The sequence below is a fragment of the Bos indicus genome, chromosome 16, assembly GCF_029378745.1.
Source record: "Bos indicus isolate NIAB-ARS_2022 breed Sahiwal x Tharparkar chromosome 16, NIAB-ARS_B.indTharparkar_mat_pri_1.0, whole genome shotgun sequence".
Lineage (NCBI taxonomy): Eukaryota > Metazoa > Chordata > Mammalia > Artiodactyla > Bovidae > Bos > Bos indicus.
In genome coordinates this window covers 60,179,089-60,199,152 of record NC_091775.1, presented here as the reverse complement: position 1 = coordinate 60,199,152, position 20,064 = coordinate 60,179,089, and the positions used below count along the sequence as shown (strand labels likewise).

Here is a 20,064-nt window from a genome sequence, read left to right as displayed (position 1 = left end):
CACATATTATAATATATATGCATATATAATAGCATATGGGATAATATTATACTTTTCACTCAATTATATGTCATAGAAACCCCAAACAGAATAACATTATACCTTTTTTATTTTGGCTCATTAATGTTTCATAGAAACCCCTTCAAATCAACCCCTTCAAATCCCTTCGAATTATATCTCTAATTCATTATTTGTCATTAGATACCTGAATATTCTACAACTTAAATGTCTCATAATCCATTAAAAAATCTCTCTATTTATGAGCATTTACTTTTTCAGTTTTCTGCCATTCCAAGCTCATGATTTTTTTCAGCTTAGGCTCATAATTTTTTTAACTTTCTAAAATCTATGATGCTGTCTACAAGTCTAAATTTTACTTTTTTCACTTGAATTTTTTGGTCAGTTATTAACTTGCTGTCATGATGTTTAGAAAGTCGTCATGATGTTTAGAAAGTCATCATAATATTTAGGTTTCTTTTGGAATTCTCATTTAGATACATGAAAGGGTCTGCGATTTCTTTCTGTAATTACCCAGACAGACCTTCTCAATATGGTGGTTAGAGCATGTTTCCAGCCTCAGGATCTACATACAAATAATTCCGTCTGGAAACTGTTGCTGAAGCAGAAAGGTTCTGGGCAGCTGACGTGGCAACACAGCTTACAGTGTCTGCCAGTTGTGAGGAACAGCAGGCTGTCATGTTGGGATATAGCAGAAGCAGCAGCAGCAACTCCTGATTTAGGGGCAAAAGATGTAAGTACTTACTTTGACCATTAACCAATTAACACAAAGCAAACTCAAACTGAAGAAGGCTAAGAGGGAATACAGTTCCCACTAGAGACCCCTTTAGAAGATTCATTTGAGAAACATTTGGTCTTAACCAGAGTAGAAAGTTTTCAAGCTGGCACATGGTTTTCAGCAGAAGGGGAACTCGCAGGGTCTTGTTTGAAAAAAACAAGCTTTAGCTGTGGCTAATGCCCCTTTCAAGTCTTAACTCCTCCAAGGACCTGCATACTCTGGCAGGGGCTGTTCCCTGTGGGATAGAGTGCATTGCTAATGTGCAAAAAGGACATGTGATTTCAGCAAAGATAAAAATTTTAGGCAGGTTTGGTTATGGGAAGATCAAAGGAGGCTTAGCACTTATAGTGTTTGAGGGAGGGAGAGAGCCTGTTAAATATTTAAGGTGGATTCAAACTGGTGAAAGCTAACTTAGAGGCAGTGGTGGAAACTTCTATTCTCAAGCTATATAGATGACCAGGGGCGTGGGGCCTGCCAACCCAATGACAAATGAAACCCTGGCATGGATCCTTACCTTGAGCTGCTGTTCCTGAGACTGCCACCCTGGAAATCATGTCTGGAGTTCCTGGTATTTTCAGAGTTTCTAAACCATATGTTTATGTGTTGGTGATTTTTTTTTTTTCCTGTTGAGATCTTTTACTCTGATGTTCAGCTCTTTATAAAACCTCACAAAGGATCAGCAGTGGCCCACCCTAAGTGTGGTTAACTTACTAACAGGTATTTCTGATGGTTACCTCTATGCTGGGGGCACCTAAGTGAACAAGATGAAAGATGTCTCTGGTCCAATAATGTTTGCTGCCCAGCAGAAAAAGCAGATGTTATGAGAAGAGGGATGAACAGTGGGTGGGGAGTCAGGAGACCTGAATTCTGGGCAAACCATATGGCACTCTGGGCTGCAGTTTCTGTGCTATAAAATGAATGGGTGGGAGGGATAACTTTGTCAGTAAATGATTCCTTATCTACTGTGAGTTTTCCCCTTGCTGAACAGCTTTTTACCCAGCATTGAATTTGCTCCATGTCTCATTTGGGGATGAGTACTTTATTTATGAAATAGATTTCGCATGTCATCATCTAGGCTTTATCAAATTGTGATTTTATTTTTTAAAATAATTTTTTATTGATTTATTTATTGGCTGTACTGGGTCTTCTTTGCTGCGTGGGCTTTCTCTAGCTACAGCAAGGGGGCTACTCTCTAGCTGTGATGTATCGGCTTCTCATGGTGGTGGCTTCTCTTGCCGAACAGGGACTCTAGGATAATGCCGGCTAAGTAGGTATGGCTCCTGGGCTCTAGAGCAGAGACTCAACAGCTGGGGCACACAGGCTTAGTTGTTCTGCGGCATGTGACGTCTTCCTGGATTAGGGATCAAACCCGTGTTTCCTGCGTTGGCAGGCGAATTCTTTACCACTGAGCCACTAGGGAAGCCCTAATTGTGATTTTCTGTGACCTAAACCTGAAGGATCCTTTTTGGATGGGTGCACATATAGTATGATATTGGTAAGAGGATAGATTGTTTCTGAAAAAGATGTCTTAAAGGTAGCGATTCCACACAGACTCATCTTAAATATCTATTTCCAAGTGGTTATTGATTGGAACTTTTCTAACTGCTGCTGATTTTTGAGGAGCAAAGACGCAAGAGCCTGGCACTAAGGAAAATGAAATTTCTTAAAATAGGTGTGACCCACAGGCTACAGCTTGACAGAAATTAAATTGAATCAAGAATAAGTCAGGCTGTGCTTCCAATAGAATAGGAAAAAAAAAAAAAACCTACAAGTGACTGTGTGTTGCGTCCTCAGCTTCCCGAAACCCAGCACCATCAGCTCAGTCATTTTTAGCTTTGGCAATTGTGGGCGTCTCATTAACATGTTTTAATAGAATCTGAAGGATAAGATCAATTTATTTAACATAATTAGTATGCATATTTAGCCTTGCCTAGCACCCACCCGGGCATTTATATGTCCCTTGCTGCCTCCAGCCCTTCTAAATGGCAGAAGTGTACTTCCTGACCCAAGTAATCTTCTCCTGGGCTATGAGCTCCATCCCTCTATGGCCTCCTAAGGAACCACATCCATCACTCCTTTCCCTTGTTCCCCCATCTCTTTAGCTTCTCTTTTACACTGGCTTTCCACTCCACCATAGGGAAAAGCATGTTCAAGTGTCTCCCATTTTATACCAAGCAAGCAGCCAGCCAATAAACAATCCTCTTTAATGTTCTACCCCTTTTCTCACCATTCCACGAACCCTATGGAATCCCGTGGGTACTTTCAAGTTCCTATGTAACTTGATCTCTTACCGTTTTTATTCTCTTTACCTCTTCCTATGTCTTATGCCCTGGTTTCCTTGATGCTGTTCCAACTCCTCCTTCTTAGTCTTCATGAACTTCTCTTTCTTTGCCTTTTACCTTTAATTCTTCATCTCATTTTTTATTTTAAAGTCTGTGCTGTTCCTTGACAATGTCATTCATGTCCATGGTTTTCATTATGACTTGTGTGCTGATAACACATAAATCAAAACATATACACATCTTCAGGAAAGAAGCAACATATAAACAAATAAATACCACCCACCACACATTTGAATCCCTGCAGACTTTTCTCAGGAGCTTGTGACTCATATTCACTGTCCAAAACAGGTATGTTGGTATATACACTCCCCTGAAAGGGCATTATCTTCCTGTCTAATTGAATATGGTGAGAGCCATATTCACCAGAGCCTGTCCAGCTGGGCCTCCCCTCTATGCCTTTGCACTTACTGATTCCTCTTCTGGAACCACCCCCATGCCTCAATTCACCTGATTAAGTCCTAATTATCCAATAAGGTTTAATGAGTTTTTTCCTTCCTCCTAGTAAGATTTGGTTGAGTTGGTTGCCCTTCTGTGATCATATAAGAAGCTATGTAACATTTATCACTTTTATCTAAGGTGATTATTTTGTTTGCCTTTCCAGTCGATCGTGAAAACCTAAAAAGCAGAATTATATCCTTATTCCTGCGTCCCTAACGTCTACAACAGCATGAGGCACGTACTAGTTATCCAAGAAACTATTGCAGATTGAATGAATGGTGGGCCAGTGGCTGCCCGTGGCTCCAGGTTGCTATTTTATCATCTTAGTCAATCCAGTGGGAAGACTTATTTCCCAGCAGTTCAAGCATAAGCTCTGGGAGCATGCTTTGTGGACTTGTCCCTGGACATGTGCTAACTGCCAAATGAATCACTTCAGGCAGGGAGCTGCAGGACTCTGTCATGTATGAATTTTGTGTCCATTTTAGAACGGGGATGGGATCAGTCCTACCCATGCTATATAAACTGAGAGGGGGCAGGGAAGCTCATCATAGAAAAACTAATGCTTTATTACCAGAAGCTGGAGGAAAGGAGGCAGGCAGGCAGTAGTAGCACATGTCCTCCACACTGTGTGCAATCTGGATGCTAGGGACAGCTGGGGCTGCCCTCTGCTCCGCATGCTGGCGGAGGCAGCTAGGACAGTCTCCAGTCTCAGCCCTCATCACTGCTGTCTTTATCCACTCAAGCTGCTGTGATGTGGTACCATAGACTGGCTAGCTTATAAACTACAGCAATTTATTTCTCATGGTTTTGGAGACTGTCAAGCTGAAGGCCAAGGTGCTGGCAGGTTCAGTGTATGGGGAGGGCCTGCTTCCTGGTTCATAGATAGCCATCTTCTCACTTCTCACATCTTCTCACCTGTGTCTTCACAAGGGGCATGGGATCTCTCTGGGGTCTTTTTGAATAAGGACACTAATTCCATTTATGAGGACTCTGCTCTCCTGACCTAATCACCCCTCCTCCACAGTCTCCACAAATACATCAGTCTGGGGACTAGGTTTCAACATACGAATTTCGGAGGGATACAACAATTCAGTCTTAGCAACTCTAGTTTTGCATTCTAGGCTCCAACCACACTGAACGTAAAGCCTACTGATGATGTGCTAAATGCGCAGGTCCTCCTTCACCTCTGAGCCCTTATCATATCCATCCTCTTGCTGGGAACACCTGCTCTCTTGCTCTCCCTGCCCTGCTTCCAGGCTAACAGACTCACATCCTTCCTTCCTGGATGTGAGTCTTCCTTCACGTGGCCTTCACTGAGACATCTTTCTTTGCTGGGAAGACTTCTCTGACCAGGTTTGGTGCCTCTGGTGTGTGCTTCATCTGTTTCTTACTGCCATCCTCTCCTAGCACTGACCGCTGGCGTTATTACTACTTGTCTGTTATAAACTCCAAGAGGATAAGGAACAAACTCACCTCGGTCACTTCCTGTGGCCTGCACTTAACACCTAAGACAGTGCATGGCACATAGTAGGCACTCAGTAAATACATGATTAATGAAGTACTCAGCTCCTCACCCATTTCTTGGTTGTTAAATAGGAATTGGGATTTTTTTGGGTTTCTTCTACATAGTCCTGGGCTTAGCAGCTTTATTAGAGAAACTGTGGAGAGCCAGCTCGTACAGGAGAAAATATTCTTATTACAGTGAATAATGAATCATATGTGTCTAAAATATTATTTACTGAATGAAGGAAATAATTTTTAAAAATGCTCCCAGGGTGAGGCTATATACCCCAGTCAGGTTCATTCAGTGACATCATCCCTCTAATCAATGTCATTTGGACCAGCGCTAGGACATGGTGTCACAGTGTCACAGTGTCATGGATCATAGAGAGTATTCATCCTTAGTGAAAAAGGAAGTATTCTTAAGAGGTTTGTACAGAAGCTATGTTGCAGAAGCAATGTTGAGCAAGGCAGTAAGTATTTTCTCAGCATGCAGAGAATCTATAACATCCATATATGGACAGCTCCCAGAAAATAATGAACTTTGGCCATCTCCCTTTCTATGACTACAGACATTTATTCTTAGAAAAGAAACTTCTCCATCAGCTTGTCGTGTCCTTCAGTGTCCTCCAGAAACTGAAGTCTGAGCTTTGTTTTTTGGCATCATAAGCGGCTCCTATGGAAATTGTCCTGGTGTGCTAAATTCAGCATTAGAACAGCACTCCTGGGGATCTTGGCTTTATCTGCAGTCACTTATTCCAGGCCGAGAGAACAAGAATGTGAGTGCCGCTAAAATACGTGTATGCACTCATGCTGTGCACACATGGGTTATTTCTATATGTGGAACAGTGGGCAGAGGAGTAGAACCGTCAAAGTGGTATGCACCTTTACTGACTGACAAATGAGACAAGAGGAAATACAGAAGTTAATGTTTGAGTTTCTATTTTTATGAATATATATTCCCATATATATGTCAAGTTCAATGAGCCTATTTACAGTGACTGATAACTTTGAAGTTTATGGAATGGGTATTTAAATAACTGCAATTTTGTATTAAATGTGCTTGCATGCATGCTAAATTGCTTCAGTCGTGTCTGACTCTTTGCCACCCCACAGACTGTAGCCCGCCAGACTCCTCTGTCCATGGGATTCTCCAGGCAAGAATACTAGAGTGCATTGCCATGTCCTCCTCCAGAGATCTTCCCGACTCAGGGATCACACCTGTGTCTCATGTCTCCTGCATTGGCAGGTGGATTCGTTACCACTAACACCACCTGGGAAGCCCTGTATTAAATATATCACATGGTTCTTACTAACCAGTACGCTTTTCTGAACAAGCCTTGACTAGAAGTCCTGTAATTGATTTTCTGCCACTTGATGACTGATACTGACACTGCATGAGTTTGGTGAAGTCTCTTACCTTTTCTGGACTCACTTTCATTGCCCCTAAATGGACAAACTCTGCCAATACCACTGGGTGATATAAATAAAGAACCAAGGATGCCTGTCTCGGGGGAAGACAAGCTATGAAGGCAGTGGATTATGATGATAAGAGAGAGATCAGGAGAAAAATTAAAAGCAATAACCCAAGATTAGATTTGAAGCCAATAATAAAGACCAGCTAAGATAAAAGCTATGAACTACCATGATAAGAGAACCTAAGAACTTACGCCCTGAACAGCCCAGAAGGGATCTCTCCTGTTAGGATCTTTTACACAACACTGGCACCAAGCACTGGTGAACACTTCCCATGTGCAGGCACCGTGCCAAGTGCTTTTCCTAGCTCGTGCATTCATCTGGCATCAAATATTCATTGAGCACCTCCTACATGCTGTGAACTGTACATTGTCTTACTCATCCTACAACAACCTTGTGAGGATATCTATTGTAATACAATCACTTAACAAATAAGAACACTCAGGTTAAGTAACCTATTTGAAGTCTTACAGTTAGTCAAGGGATGCTCTGCCACTCGAATCCAATTCACACTGCAAAGCCTGAGCCCTTAACCATCATATTGTATCATATTCATGAGTTTTGCCACAGTTTAGATTGAAACACCTTTAACAGCAGGTAAGGAACCTGGAATACAGAGAGGCAGAGATTTATGGCAAACCTCTATTTAACAGGCACTGTGGTGTTTTGCCATATATGATTTCAGTCTATCTGCATCACAGCCCTGTAAGGTACTTTTTCAGTGCAGTTCAGTTCAGTCGCTCAGTCGTGTCTGACTCTTTGCGACCCCATTTCCTGCTGCACTCCAGGCTTCCCTGTCCATCACCAACTCCCGGAGTTTACTCAAACTCATGTCCATTGAGTCAGTGATGCCATCCAACCATCTCATCCCCTGTCGTCCCCTTCTCCTCTCGCCTTCAATCTTGTATCAGAGTCTTTCCAAATGAGTCAGTTCTTTGCATCAGATGGCCGAAGTATTGGAGTTTTAGCTTCAACATCAGACCTTCCAATGAATATTCAGGACTGATGGACGGGGAGGGCTGGTGTGCTGCAGTTCATGGGGTCACAAAGAGTTGGACACAACTGAGCAACTGAACTGAACTGAGCTGATTTCCTTTAGGATGGACTGGTTGGATCTCCTTGGAGTCCAAGGGACTCTCAAGGGTCTTCTCCAACACCACAGGTCAAAACCATCAATTCTTCAGTGCTCAGCTTTCTTTATAGTCCAACTCTCACATCCAGACATGACTACTGGAAAAACCATAGCCTGGACTAGACGGACATTTTTTTGGCAAAGTAATGTCTCTGCTTTTTATTATGCTGTCTAGGTTGGTCATAGCTTTTATTCCAAGGAGCAAGTGTCTTTTAACTGCATGGCTGCAGTCACCATCTGCAGTGATTTTGGAGCCCCTCATAATAAAGTCTGTCACTGTTTTTACTGTTTCCCCATCCATTTGCCATGAAGTGATGGGACCAGATGCCATGATCTTAGTTTTCTGAATGTTGAGTTTTAAGCTAGCTTTTTCACTCTATTTCACTTTCATCATGAAGCTCTTTAGTTCTTCGCTTTCTGCCATAAGGGTGGTATCATCTGCATATCTGAGGTGATTGATATTTCTCCCGGCAATTTCAGCTTGATTGATTCCAGCTTGTGCTTCATCCAGCCCAGCGTTTCTAATGATGTACTCTGCATATAAGTTAAATAAGCAGGGTGACAATATACAGCTTTGATGTACTCCTTTCCCTATTTGGAACCAGTCTGTTGTTCCATGTCCAGTTCTAACTGTTGCTGCCTGACCTGAATACAGATTCTCAAGAGGCAGGCCAGGTGGTCTGGTATTCCCATCTCTTGAAGAATTTTCCACAGTTTATTGTGATTCACACAGTCAAAGGCTTTGGCATAGTCAATAAAGCAGAAATAGATGTTTTTCTGGAACTCTCTTGATTTTTTGATGATCCAGTGGTTTTGGCAATTTGATCTCTGGTTCCTCTGCCTTTTCTAAAACCAGCTTGAACACCTGGAAGTTCATGGTTCACATACTGCTGAAGCCTGGCTTGGAGAATTTTGAGCATTACTTTACTAGCTTGTGAGATGAGTGCCTCTTGAGAAACCTATATGCAGGTCAGGAAGCAACAGTTAGAACTGGACATGGAACAACAGACTGGTTCCAAATAGGAAAAGGAGTTCGTCAAGGCTGTATATTGTCACCCTGTTTATTTAACTTATATGCAGAGTACATCATGAGAAACGCTGGACTGGAAGAAACACAAGCTGGAATCAAGATTGCTGGGAGAAATATCAATAACCTCAGATATGCAGATGACACCACCCTTATGGCAGAAAGTGAAGAGGAACTCAAAAGCCTCTTGATGAAAGTGAAAGTGGAGAGTGAAAAAGTTGGCTTAAAGCTCAACATTCAGAAAATGAAGATCATGGCATCCGGTCCCATCACTTCATGGGAAATAGATGGGGAAACAGTGGAAACACTGTCAGACTTTATTTTTCTGGGCTCCAAAATCACTGCAGATGGTGACTGCAGCCATGAAATTAAAAGACACTTACTCCTTGAAAGGAAAGTTATGACCAACCTAGATAGCATATTCAAAAGCAGAGACTTTACTTTGCCAACAAAGGTTCATCTAGTCAAGGCTATGGTTTTTCCTGTGGTCATGTATGGATGTGAGAGTTGGACTTTGAAGAAGGCTGAGCGCCGAAGAATTGATGCTTTTGAACTGTGGTGTTGGAGAAGACTCTTGAGAGTCCCTTGGACTGCAAGGAGATGCAACCAGTCCATTGTGAAGGAGATCAGCCCTGGGATTTCTTTGGAAGGCATGATGCTAAAGCTGAAACTCCAGTACTATGGCCACCTCATGCGAAGAGCTGACTCATTGGAAAAGACTCTGATGCTGGGAGGGATTGGGGGCAAGAGGAGAAGGGGACGACAGAGGATGAGATGGCTGGATGGCATCACTGACTCGATGGACGTGAGTCTCAGTGAACTCCAGGAGTTGGTGATGGACAGGGAAGCCTGGCATGCTGCGATTCATGGAGTCGCAAAGAGTCGGACACGACTTAGCAACTGATCTGATCTGATCTGATCTGAGTGCAATTGTGCGGTAGTTTGAGCATTCTTTGACATTGCCTTTTTTGGTACTTTTTAGACTTTATTTTAAAAATGAGGAGACTGGGACCGATAAAGTTGGAATGATGGTTTTCCAAAGGCACATGGCTGAGAAGTGGCGATGTTAAAACTAAATCCAGGTTTTAATTCCTATTTCCTTTCTCCTGTGCCTTTGTTACTTCCCCTACTTCCCAAAGTGATTGAGGGAAGGAAATTGCACAAGGAAACATAAATGGGATTGGGGCTGTGAAACCTGGAGAGAAGAAGAAGGGTAAGTGGCATGACATTTCCCTCTATTTGAAGAGTTTAAGTGAGTTTGAGTCACATATGTGTGTTACCATCAAGGAGGAGTATCTTTATTTTTGAAAATATTTACTTATTTGGCTGCATCAGCTCTTAGTTGCAGAGGCTCAGTAGTTGCAGATTGCGGCCTTAGTTGCCCTGTGGCATGTGGGATCTTAGTTCCCCAACCAGAGATTGAACCCATGTCCTCTGCATTGGAAGGCAGATTTTTAACCACTGGACCACCAGGGAAGCCCAAAGGGAGAATATCTTAACTCTAAAATATTGAGGTGTGTTTCTATAAGGAGTCTGAGGACTTACCAACTGGAGAACAAACACTTCCTGCCCCAGGTAAAGCAAGAGAGTCACTGGCCACCTAGGTACCCTATAGAGTCTTATGTAAGAGAGAATTTTTATCCAGCAGTGGAAAGTTTGGAGTGCTACAGGTCTGGAGATCAAAGAGCTGTATGCCTTGGCCTGAGTCTCTGGCTTAGACACTGCATCACCTGCACGGATGGATTCCTTCCAGAGATTCTTCCCAGCTCATCAGTTATGTGTCCAAATGTCTGCTCTTGTTCAAACATTTCCATCAAATGGCAGGGAGTGACTCCCGGGGATGCAAGGTATGTGTATGTGAACATGTGTCTGCGTGGGATGTGTGTGTACCTGTCGTGGTCCAAGTATGAAATTTTTTTTGAAGTTTTTCCTGTTTTGTTGTAAAAAGTAATACAGATTTGAGTTTTATTCCATTATATTCCATATTATAATATTTTTGTTTGTTAAAAATTAAGGTAATATTTTAATTTGCTTATAAAATAAAATTCATGCTGATCCTGTGGCACCCTGACAGTGGCTACAAGTTGTCCAGTGTGAGAAGCATAGGACTGCATTGTCATGAAGTTTCTAATTCTGATGTTCTTACCCTAACCCATTGTTTTATGTCATGCGTTAGTTGTGTAATATTGTCTCTCAATTTTTCCCTGATCTCATGGTTCAGTGGGGACACTGGGTCAAATGTGGAGGAGGAGCTGTGGATTTCAGAGCAGTAATGGATAACCAATTAATTCCTGACTGATGACTGACTGATGACTTGTACCAAACGCTTCCTGAGTACTTCATAGCATTTTCAGGGAAATGGTAATAGTTAACATTTATTGAGCATTTAGTATACGTCACGTTTGTAGTTTTTTAATCTAAAAGTGTACCCTTAAATGATAGCTTTCTGAGAAAGGTTCTGTTATTATTGTTCCCATCTTATAGAGCAAGAAAAGGAGATATAGAATAACTTGCCCAAGTTCACACAGCTAGTAGATAGTGGAGCTGAAATTCACACTCTGCTTTATCCTGCCTATTTCCAGTTGGCTTTGGGGGCTTGGAGGACTCTCCCAGCATGTATAGCCTTTTATTTCATTTAGCAGGTGCGTGAGTCATCTTTGCCTGATGGAAGCTTGACGTGGGGTTAAAAGTCAGAGCAGTATCCATCTGCCACCCCACTCGTCCAGGTTCTGGGGGCATCGATAAAAAGGGAAGGGTGAGGAGAGGAGAGTGAGGCCCCGTCTCCTTCACTTCTAGGGTAAGAGCAACAGTCCCAGGATTGGCACAGGTAGCTCATGCTGCCTGTGCCAGGGTAATTGTCTCTGGCCCTTACACCAGGTTTTCCTGGCACGTATCCTTGCTGATAATGGAACTGCTGACAGGCATGTGCTGCTATGCCTCTCACCTGCCACCCAACCCTCCTGAAGAAGGAGGTTAAACCCTTGGTTGCCAATCCCTGGCTGAGGCCATGAACTCTGTATCTCCAAGGCAGGCTCCAGGGGCTGGCTTTGCTGGAGTCTACGGCTGCTCTGCACTAAACCTTCCCCTCCCCGCCCCGCCCCCGACTCCTTGCTGGAGCCAGAGCTATGAGATGCTAGCTGACTAAAAAGTGCTTCACTGTATCAGATGTTTTTGGAAAGTCTGGGGTCAGCATTATCCAGTCATTCCCCTTTAACTGAAGTTTTACATTTTGAATCATGATTGAATGTTTTTCTTTTGCTGTCGTATTGGAGAGGCCTCTTATGTATTTCTAGGCACCTCACTTAAACAAGGTATGCAGAGAATTTGTGTTTCTGTCTCATTTATGCCCTATATGGCACCCCTTCAACCACTCTTCAGTCAGTCCCCTTAACTCACTGCCTTAACATTCCCTTTTACTTTCCCTAGGAACTCTCTGTCAGAGTTTAGTTCTATACTCAGGCTGGGAAAACTACTGGATACAATCTGCAGCCAAGACTGTTGCTGCTATACATTTCAGAGGTCCATTCATTTATAGGTAAAGTCTTTATTGTGCTCTTGTCACACACCAGATGCTGTGCTAGGCCCAGTGGTCGTAGCATGGACAGAACCACAGAGGCTCAATATCCTCATGGAGCTTCAAATCCATCTAAGGGTCCAGTAACAGCTGCATTTCCTGCCTACTGGTTCCTCTGAGGACACGTTCCTGGTTAAAGCCCACTCCTGTTTTCCACACTGGCCAATCCAGACCATCACCACATTTCTCAAGTTTATCAATATAAGCTCACTTTGATCTCTAGCAGTCTCCTCTGCAGAGAAGTCTCAGTAAGTACTCAGTCCCTTTTTGAACAGACTTGTCTCCATCCAAGCCTATCTTCACCACCTTAATCTCTTTCTTGGAGGGAGAAATGCCCTTTATTTAAGCTAGGCTTAACTTTTACTTCTATACTTCCATATGATCAGCCTCTCTTGAGATTTAGTCCTTCAGTAATTGTATTTCATTTCTGTATCTCCAATCTCCATATGAATCAGCATATAACCTTTTTCATCTTGTCTATGCTACGCCAGTTCTTCAATCCTGAGTGCTTTCTAGTAGTCCTGGCTATTGTCCCCTCTTCTTCATACCCAGGCTTCTCAAAAGAATGATTCTTACTGTCTCCTTTTACTTAATTTCCATTTGCAGCACAAGTGATTTCTGTGTCTAATTCCTCACACCATTGACTGTAGTTCCAAGAAAATTGTCTGTGTTGTGATCATCAAACCTCCTTATTGGTAAAAGCAGTGTAGGGGGAATACTTGCACTGTTGCCTCTTTCAGTGTCTCTCCTACATTTGGCATTGTCGATGACTCTCCCATTTCTGAAGCCATCACCTTCCCTGGCTTCCGGGACACCATTCTCTCCTGGCTTTCGGCCCACCTTCATTATTGTCTTTCACAGGCTCCTCTTTCTGTGTGCAGCTTTTCGATATCTACTGCTTCCATGAACTGAAAACCTCTTTAGGGAAAGGATTATGTTATTAATCTCACTGTCCCCAGTGCGAGTGACAATGCTGGGCATGGAGTGGGTGTTCAATAAAGATTTGTTTCGTGAACGTATGACTTCCAGAATCATCTTTCCAGAAGAGCAGACTGAGCACAGCCAAGCGATCTTGGAAGCTTCGGGGACTCACTGCTCCATTTTAGCAACTTGGGTAAATAATTAATTACTGCTATGACAGTACCACATTTGGATATAGTATTGATTAAAAACCATGTTAGTTGATTTTGTCTTTGAAAATAAGTTTATTGTAGGAAAAGTTAGAAAACATGAACAGCCAGAAGAAAAAAATAAAATCATCCACAGACCCATTACCCAGACAAATAATTACCGGTTATCTGTTGACATAAGGCCTCTCAGTTCATTTCCTAAATTTTTACTTTCAGTAAAGAAATGGGGTCAAGCCTGGAGAGTATCTCAGCTACTGAGCTGGCCTTTGCAAGGCTCACTGGTCATTAAATCCTAGTGCTCAGGGATTCATGGCAAACCTGACCTGGATCTAGGTGGGTGTTCACATCTAGCAGCACTGTTATGGTGGGAAGAGATTAGCTGCATTATTAGCAGTGATGATGCTTTTGTTAGATAGATGTCAAACTAGGATATTTGCACCTGGTTGAAGCAAGATCCTCTAGTGGTCTGGTATCTGGAGAGGAAGGCAGAGAAAGGAAATTCACAACAATTAGTAATTGATGAGGCTCCAGTTCCAGGGCTTGACTTACCTGGTGGCTCAGATGGTAAACTGTCTGCCTACAATGCAGGAGACCTGGGTTTGATCCCTGGGTCAGGAATATCCTTTGGAGAAGGAAATGGCAACCCATTCCAGTACTCTTGCCTGGAAAATCCCATGGACGGAGGAGCCCGGTAGGCTACAGTTCATTGGGTTGCAAAGAGTTGGACACGACTGAGCTAATTCACTTTCACTTTTCTTTCCAGTTCCAGTGGACACTTGGCATACAGAATAGAAATTGGGCGAGACGACAGGACACTTGGGGAAGGGAAAAATGTTAACACTAAACTGTTTCAGCGTATGAGAGCCTATGAGATCATGTGAGGACACTGCAATCAGGTCTTGAGGTGACAAGACCAATTTTAGCCCAACTCCTTTTGGGGATGAGCTGCTATGGTACTGTCAAACTGAGTGAATTTTGTTAGAAACCAGGAAGATTTGAGCTGCCAGGTTGAAAGACTTAGTAACTGTTGATTTATGGGGCTAGGGAAGGCAGGGACTGATAAATCCCAAACCTTTTGGAGTGCTGAAACCCCATACAATCTGTTTCATTTCATGACCCATATAACTGTGGTATGCCATATGTCTATATAAAATAATTAAAGCTAATTAAGATTAATTTTGGTTGGTGAGTATATGAAGAGTTTCATAATAACTCTTGAGATGACTGGAGATGCTTTGGGACATCACAAAAGGAGCATTTGCAATAATGGGGCTAGATGTTTAACCCAGACGCGTGAGATGAAGGCTAGAAACAGAATGACAGTTCTGTGGTTGAAAGAACACTGGAATAGGAGTTAGGAGTTGTAACCACTGCGCCGGGAAAGTGATTATCTGAAAACAACAACAACCTGGTTTTGCAGCACTTGCCAGTTTCTGTGCTGTAAATACCCTCACTGTGGTGGACTTCAAATTATCAACAGTTTTACTGTTGGCTCACATAATTCTTGGATAATTAATAATCACACTTTGGTAAGCCCAATGCAAGACAAGTCCAGTACATCTAGATCATCTTAACTGAGCTTCTAGCTAGCTTTGTGATGTTGACTAAATCACTTTATCTCTCTGGATCTGGTTTTATCACCAATCAAATGAAGTTGCTAAAATAACCTGTAAGCTCTTCCAAAGTTAACATTTCAGTGACAGAGCTGTGTTATAGGGCAGGGCTGTGCTGTGCTGTGCTTAGTCGCTCAGTCATGTCCAACTCCTTGCGACCCCATGGATTGTAGCCCTCCAGGCCACCTCTGTCCTTGGGGATTCTCCAGACAAGAATACTGGAGTGGGTTGCCATGCCCTCCTCCAGGGAATCTTCCCAACCCAGGGATCTAACCCAGGTGTCCCACATTACAGGAAGATTCTTTACTGTCTGAGCCACTAGGGAAGGCCAAGAATACTGGAGTGGGTAGCCTAGCCCTTCTCCAGAGGATCTTCTTGACCCAGGAATTGAACTGGGGTCTCCTGCATTGCAGGCAGATACTTTACCAGCTGAGCTACCAGGGGAGCCCTTGGGGGCACAGCTAACATCATGTTATAAGCCAAAAGAGTTATATCAGATCTTCATGAATGTTATTGTGAGATATTGGGACACATAATTTGACATGTGAGTCTGTGTTGTAATCAACCATGTTCTGATTCCTGTGGTCATTGTGTGTGTCCTTTTCCAGTACCTCTTCTCTGGAGGATTAAAAATGACAGTGAGGTTATTAGTGAGCCAAGGCTCAAAGCCCACCAGAGGGGTAATAAACCACGACAGGAGTCAGAGATTCTATATTCATCTGTCATGGCCTCGGAGTCAGTTGAAGGGCTGTGGCAAAATCTTTTTCTAAAAAACTTAATTAATGAAGCAGGCTCTGTCTTAGTTTCAGCATGCAGGATCTTCCTTGTGGCGCACGGACTCCCTAGTTGTGGCACTCAGGTCCAGATTGTGTGGCCTCAGTTGCTCCGTGACCTGTGGGATCTTAGTTCCCTAACCAGGAATTGAGCCCTTGTTCCCTGCCTTGCAAGATGGCTTCTTAACCATTGGACCACCATGGAAGTCCTCTGTGTCATAATCTTATAGCTTAGGTACCTTAGCCTATTTGATCATGAGCTCAACCATGGACCATTAGTCCAGGCCTTCCCTGGACTAATAAACAGCATGACAGTTTAATTTGCTCAAAGATTTTTGATGACAAGGACTGTGTCCTTCATACTTATGTGTGTCAAATCCTGACACATAATAAGGACTCAGTAAGTGTTTGTTGAAAGAAAGGATAAACATCTGAGCCTTTTTAGAGCAAATTCTGAGTTTGATTTGTTTTTTCTCCCAGCTCTATTGAGATGTGATTGATGTATAACATTGTATACATTTAAGGTAGACAGCATGATGATTTGCTAAATTTTAAAATATTAATTCAAAAGTCGACATGAGCTTCTTTGTGTTCACCAGGAGAACTTTATTTTTCAAACAAGAGAAATTATTTTCTTGTTGTAATAGAAACTTTTCAGTGCCTTCAATTCAGTATTGAGCATTTAAATTTGCCTTCCATCTGGATAACACAATTAATGCACAGTCAGAATCCAATGGCGAGAAATTCAAATGAGAAAAACCTAAACCAGGCATTTACTACCCACCAGTGAATACTCTGGGCTTCTCCAGTGGCTCAGAAGTTAAAGAATTGGCCTGCAATGCAGGAGACCTGGGTTCGATCCCTGGGTTGGGAAGATCCCATGAAGAAGGAAATGGCAACCCACTCCAGTATTCTTGCCTGGAGAATCCCATGGACAGAGGGGCTGGGTGGGCTACAGTCCATGGGGTCACAAAGAGTCGGACATGAGTGACCAACTAACACGCACAGTGTGTACTCTGCCTGCCTCAGCCAGTAGAATTAGCTCATCTCCTTTGAAATGAAAAGATAACATTTATTTATAAAGCATACATAATTATATATCATTCAGTTCAGTTCAGTCACTCAGTCGTGTCCCACTCTTTGCAACCCCATGAATTGCAGCACGCCAGGCCTCCCTGTCTATCACCAACTCCCGGAGTTCACTCAGACTCACATCCATGGAGTTGGTGATGCTATCCAGGCATCTCATCCTCTGTTGTCCCCTTCTCCTCTTGCCCCCAATCCCTCCCAGCATCAGAGTCTTTTCCAATAGTCAGCTCTTTGCATGAGGTGGCCAAAGTACTGGAGTTTCAGCTTTAGCACCATTCCTTCCAAAGAACACCCAGGACGGATCTCCTTTAGAATGGACTGGTTGGATCTCCTTGCAGTCCAAGGGACTCTCAAGAGTCTTCTCCAACACCACAGTTCAAATGCGTCAATTCTTCGGTGCTCAGCTTTCGTTACAGTCCAACTCTCACATCCATACATGACCACAGGAAAAACCATAGCCTTGACTAGACGAAGCTTTGTTGGCAGAGTAATGTCTCTACTTTTGAATATGCTATTTAGGTTGGTCATAACTTTCCTTCCAAGGAGTAAGTGTCTTTTAATTTCATGGCTGCAGTCACCATCTGCAGTGATTTTGGCTATACCTCATTTTATATCGCTTCACTTTATTGTGTTGTTTTACTACCTGAAATCTTGGGCGAAAGCTGCATTGAGCAAGTCTCATGGCACCACCTTCCCAATAGCACTTGCTCACTTTGTGTCTCCACGTCACATTTTGGTAATTCTGGCAATATTTCTCTTGTTTTCTTTTTCATTTTGTACGCTGGCAGTATTTTAGGTTTTTCCATTGTGATCATATTTGTTATGGTGATCTGTGATCAGTGACGTTTGATATTACTACTGTAATTGTTTTGGCAATTTTTAGCAACAGAGTATTTTACATTTATTTATTTGTTTGTCTTTGGCTGTGTCACCACCTAGTCGTGGGCTCAGTAGTTGTGGGTTTAATTGCCCTGTGGCATGTGGGATCTTAGCCACATGATCTGTGGGATCAACCAGGGATCAAATCTGTGTCCCCTGCATTGGAAGGCAAATTCTTAACTACTGGGTCACCAGAGAAGTCCCCAGGGATTTTAAAATTAAGGTATATACATTAAAAAAAATTTTGTTATTTATTTACATTTGGCTGTACTGGGTCTTTTTTGCTGCACGTGGGCTTGCTCTAGTTGCAGCGAGCAGGTCTCATTGCAGTGGCTTCTCCTGTTGCAGAGCATGGGCTCTAGAGTGCAGGGTCAGTGGTTGTGGTGCATGGGCTTAGTTGTCCCATGGCCTGTAGAATCTTCCAGACCAGGGATCAAACCTGTGTCCCCTGCATTGGCAGGTGGATTCCCAACCACTGGACCACGATGGAAGTCCTACATTTTTTATAATTTTGTAGACATACAGCTATTGCACACAATAGATGATGGTATCATGTACAACATAACTTTTATATGCACTGGGAAACCAACAGATTCGTATGACTCACTTTATTTCAGTGGTCTGGAATTGAACTCGCAATATCTCTGAAGTCAGCCTGTGGTCCTCATGATGACCCTCCTAAGTTAAGTATTGTTATTCCTCTTTCAGGGGATCTTCCTGACCCAGGGTTCAAACCCATGTCTCCTGAGTCTCCTGCATTGGCAGGCGGATTCCTTACCACTGAGCCACCTGGGAAAACCCACCTTGTTATTCCTCTTTCAGAGAAGTAACAGAGGTTGAGCAATAGAGCGTCCGTGGCCCAGACAGGAGTTAACAGCCCATAGGTGGCACTCTTCTCCCCAGGCCAGGCTGCCTCCGGGCTCTCTGCACTTCCTCTCCGTCGGGTCTCTGTCCTTTGTTTGCTGTGCAGGTTTGCATTCTTTCACATGTGCAGGAACCTGGCTCAGCCCACTACCAGGCAAACAGAAGCAGCAGCCTCTGACTGGGTTCTGGGCAAACACACCAAGCCGGGTCTGGACGAAGGAGGGAGCTGGGCTGTACTTTGCCCTCGTGAATCAGCCCATGGAGGCTGGGCAGTTGCAAAGGTAGCTGACAGGCTGTAGATCTGAGAGCCAGGTAAGTCTTGGGAGATGTGGCACCTGGACTTTGACAGTGTCTAGGAGGGGAGAAGACACTCCTGGAGCGTGCGAAGGGAAGGTGGCGGCTGTCAGAGCAGGTGTGTGGGGACTCTAGTGCCCTTGTAGGCTTTGTCTTGGCTGTGCTTGCTGTGCTGTCAAACTAGGAAAGGCAATATTGACCTTAGTGGGGCCAGGGAAGGTCATTTATGTGGATGTGTGAGTATGACTTGTCCCTGTGCATGTAATGCCTTCATTGGAGTATCTTAAGTGCTTTTCATTTGGGGTCCTTAATTGTAACCTGAGCCTTAACAAGCTGGAATTGGTATCTTGGCAACAGAAATCAACTGGAGTTGACTTTGGCGAAGGGAGTGGGTAATGTGTCTTTGCCGTCAGAGAAGGGCTGTCTAGTGAAAATATCTGGGGATGAGGTGGAAGAGGCTTTCGTCTTCTTTTTTTTTTAATAGATTTCTTTCTTTCTTTTTTTTTTTGCTGTGGACCATTTTTAAGTTTTTATTTATAAATTTGTTTCAGTGTTGTTCCTGTTTTATGTTTTATTTTTCTGGCTATAAGGCATGTGGGATCTTAGCTTCTTGACCAGGGATTGAACCCACACCCCCCTGCATTGGAAGGTGAAGTCTTAACCACTGGACTACCAGGGAAATCCTGAGGCTTTCTTCTTGTTGAGCTTCCTTGTGTCCAAATGCTTTCAAATCCCATAGGCCCCCTTCAGGAAGGACTCAGGTAGCCTTTCACTGTGTCTGGGGCATTTGGCCTTTGCTGAGATTTGCTGGAAAAGGCTCTCGTTACACCTGACTTTTTCAAGGATGTAAGCTGACAAGGGAAGGAAGGTGCAAGTTTAGCTGTGATTGTTCTGGAGGTAGAAGGCACTTCTGCGCCTTGTTCTTCTGGAGCATTCTGCTTACAGCTCTCTGCTCATAGCTGTGGACCCTGGCTCTGCGGCATTGGAGCAGAGTGACATCTTGATTTCAACACACACACCCTTTGACCTTTGCTTCTGATATTTATTATTATATTGAGCTGGGAGTTTCAGGAGTGGGAGCAAGTTGTGGATCCGACCCGAACTTTTCAACCTAACGTAGTTCCCAAGGGAGAAGGA

At 43.3% G+C, this 20,064-nt stretch overlaps 1 protein-coding gene across 5 annotated transcripts in view; it reads left to right on the top strand.

Moving 5' to 3' along the window:
* Positions 1-413: 413 nt before the first annotated feature.
* Positions 414-20,064, top strand: part of SEC16B (SEC16 homolog B, endoplasmic reticulum export factor) — a 65,666-nt gene continuing 46,015 nt past the window's right edge. For 2 of the 5 annotated variants that reach the window (XM_019976838.2, XM_019976837.2), the window contains exon 1: positions 12,564-18,945. The gene's annotated coding sequence lies outside the window, so the exon portion shown is untranslated. Of the gene's footprint in view, positions 752-9,562; positions 12,534-12,563; positions 19,046-20,064 lie in introns of those variants that run through there. The other 3 variants (XM_070768491.1, XM_070768493.1, XM_070768492.1) reach the window with 3 other exon arrangements.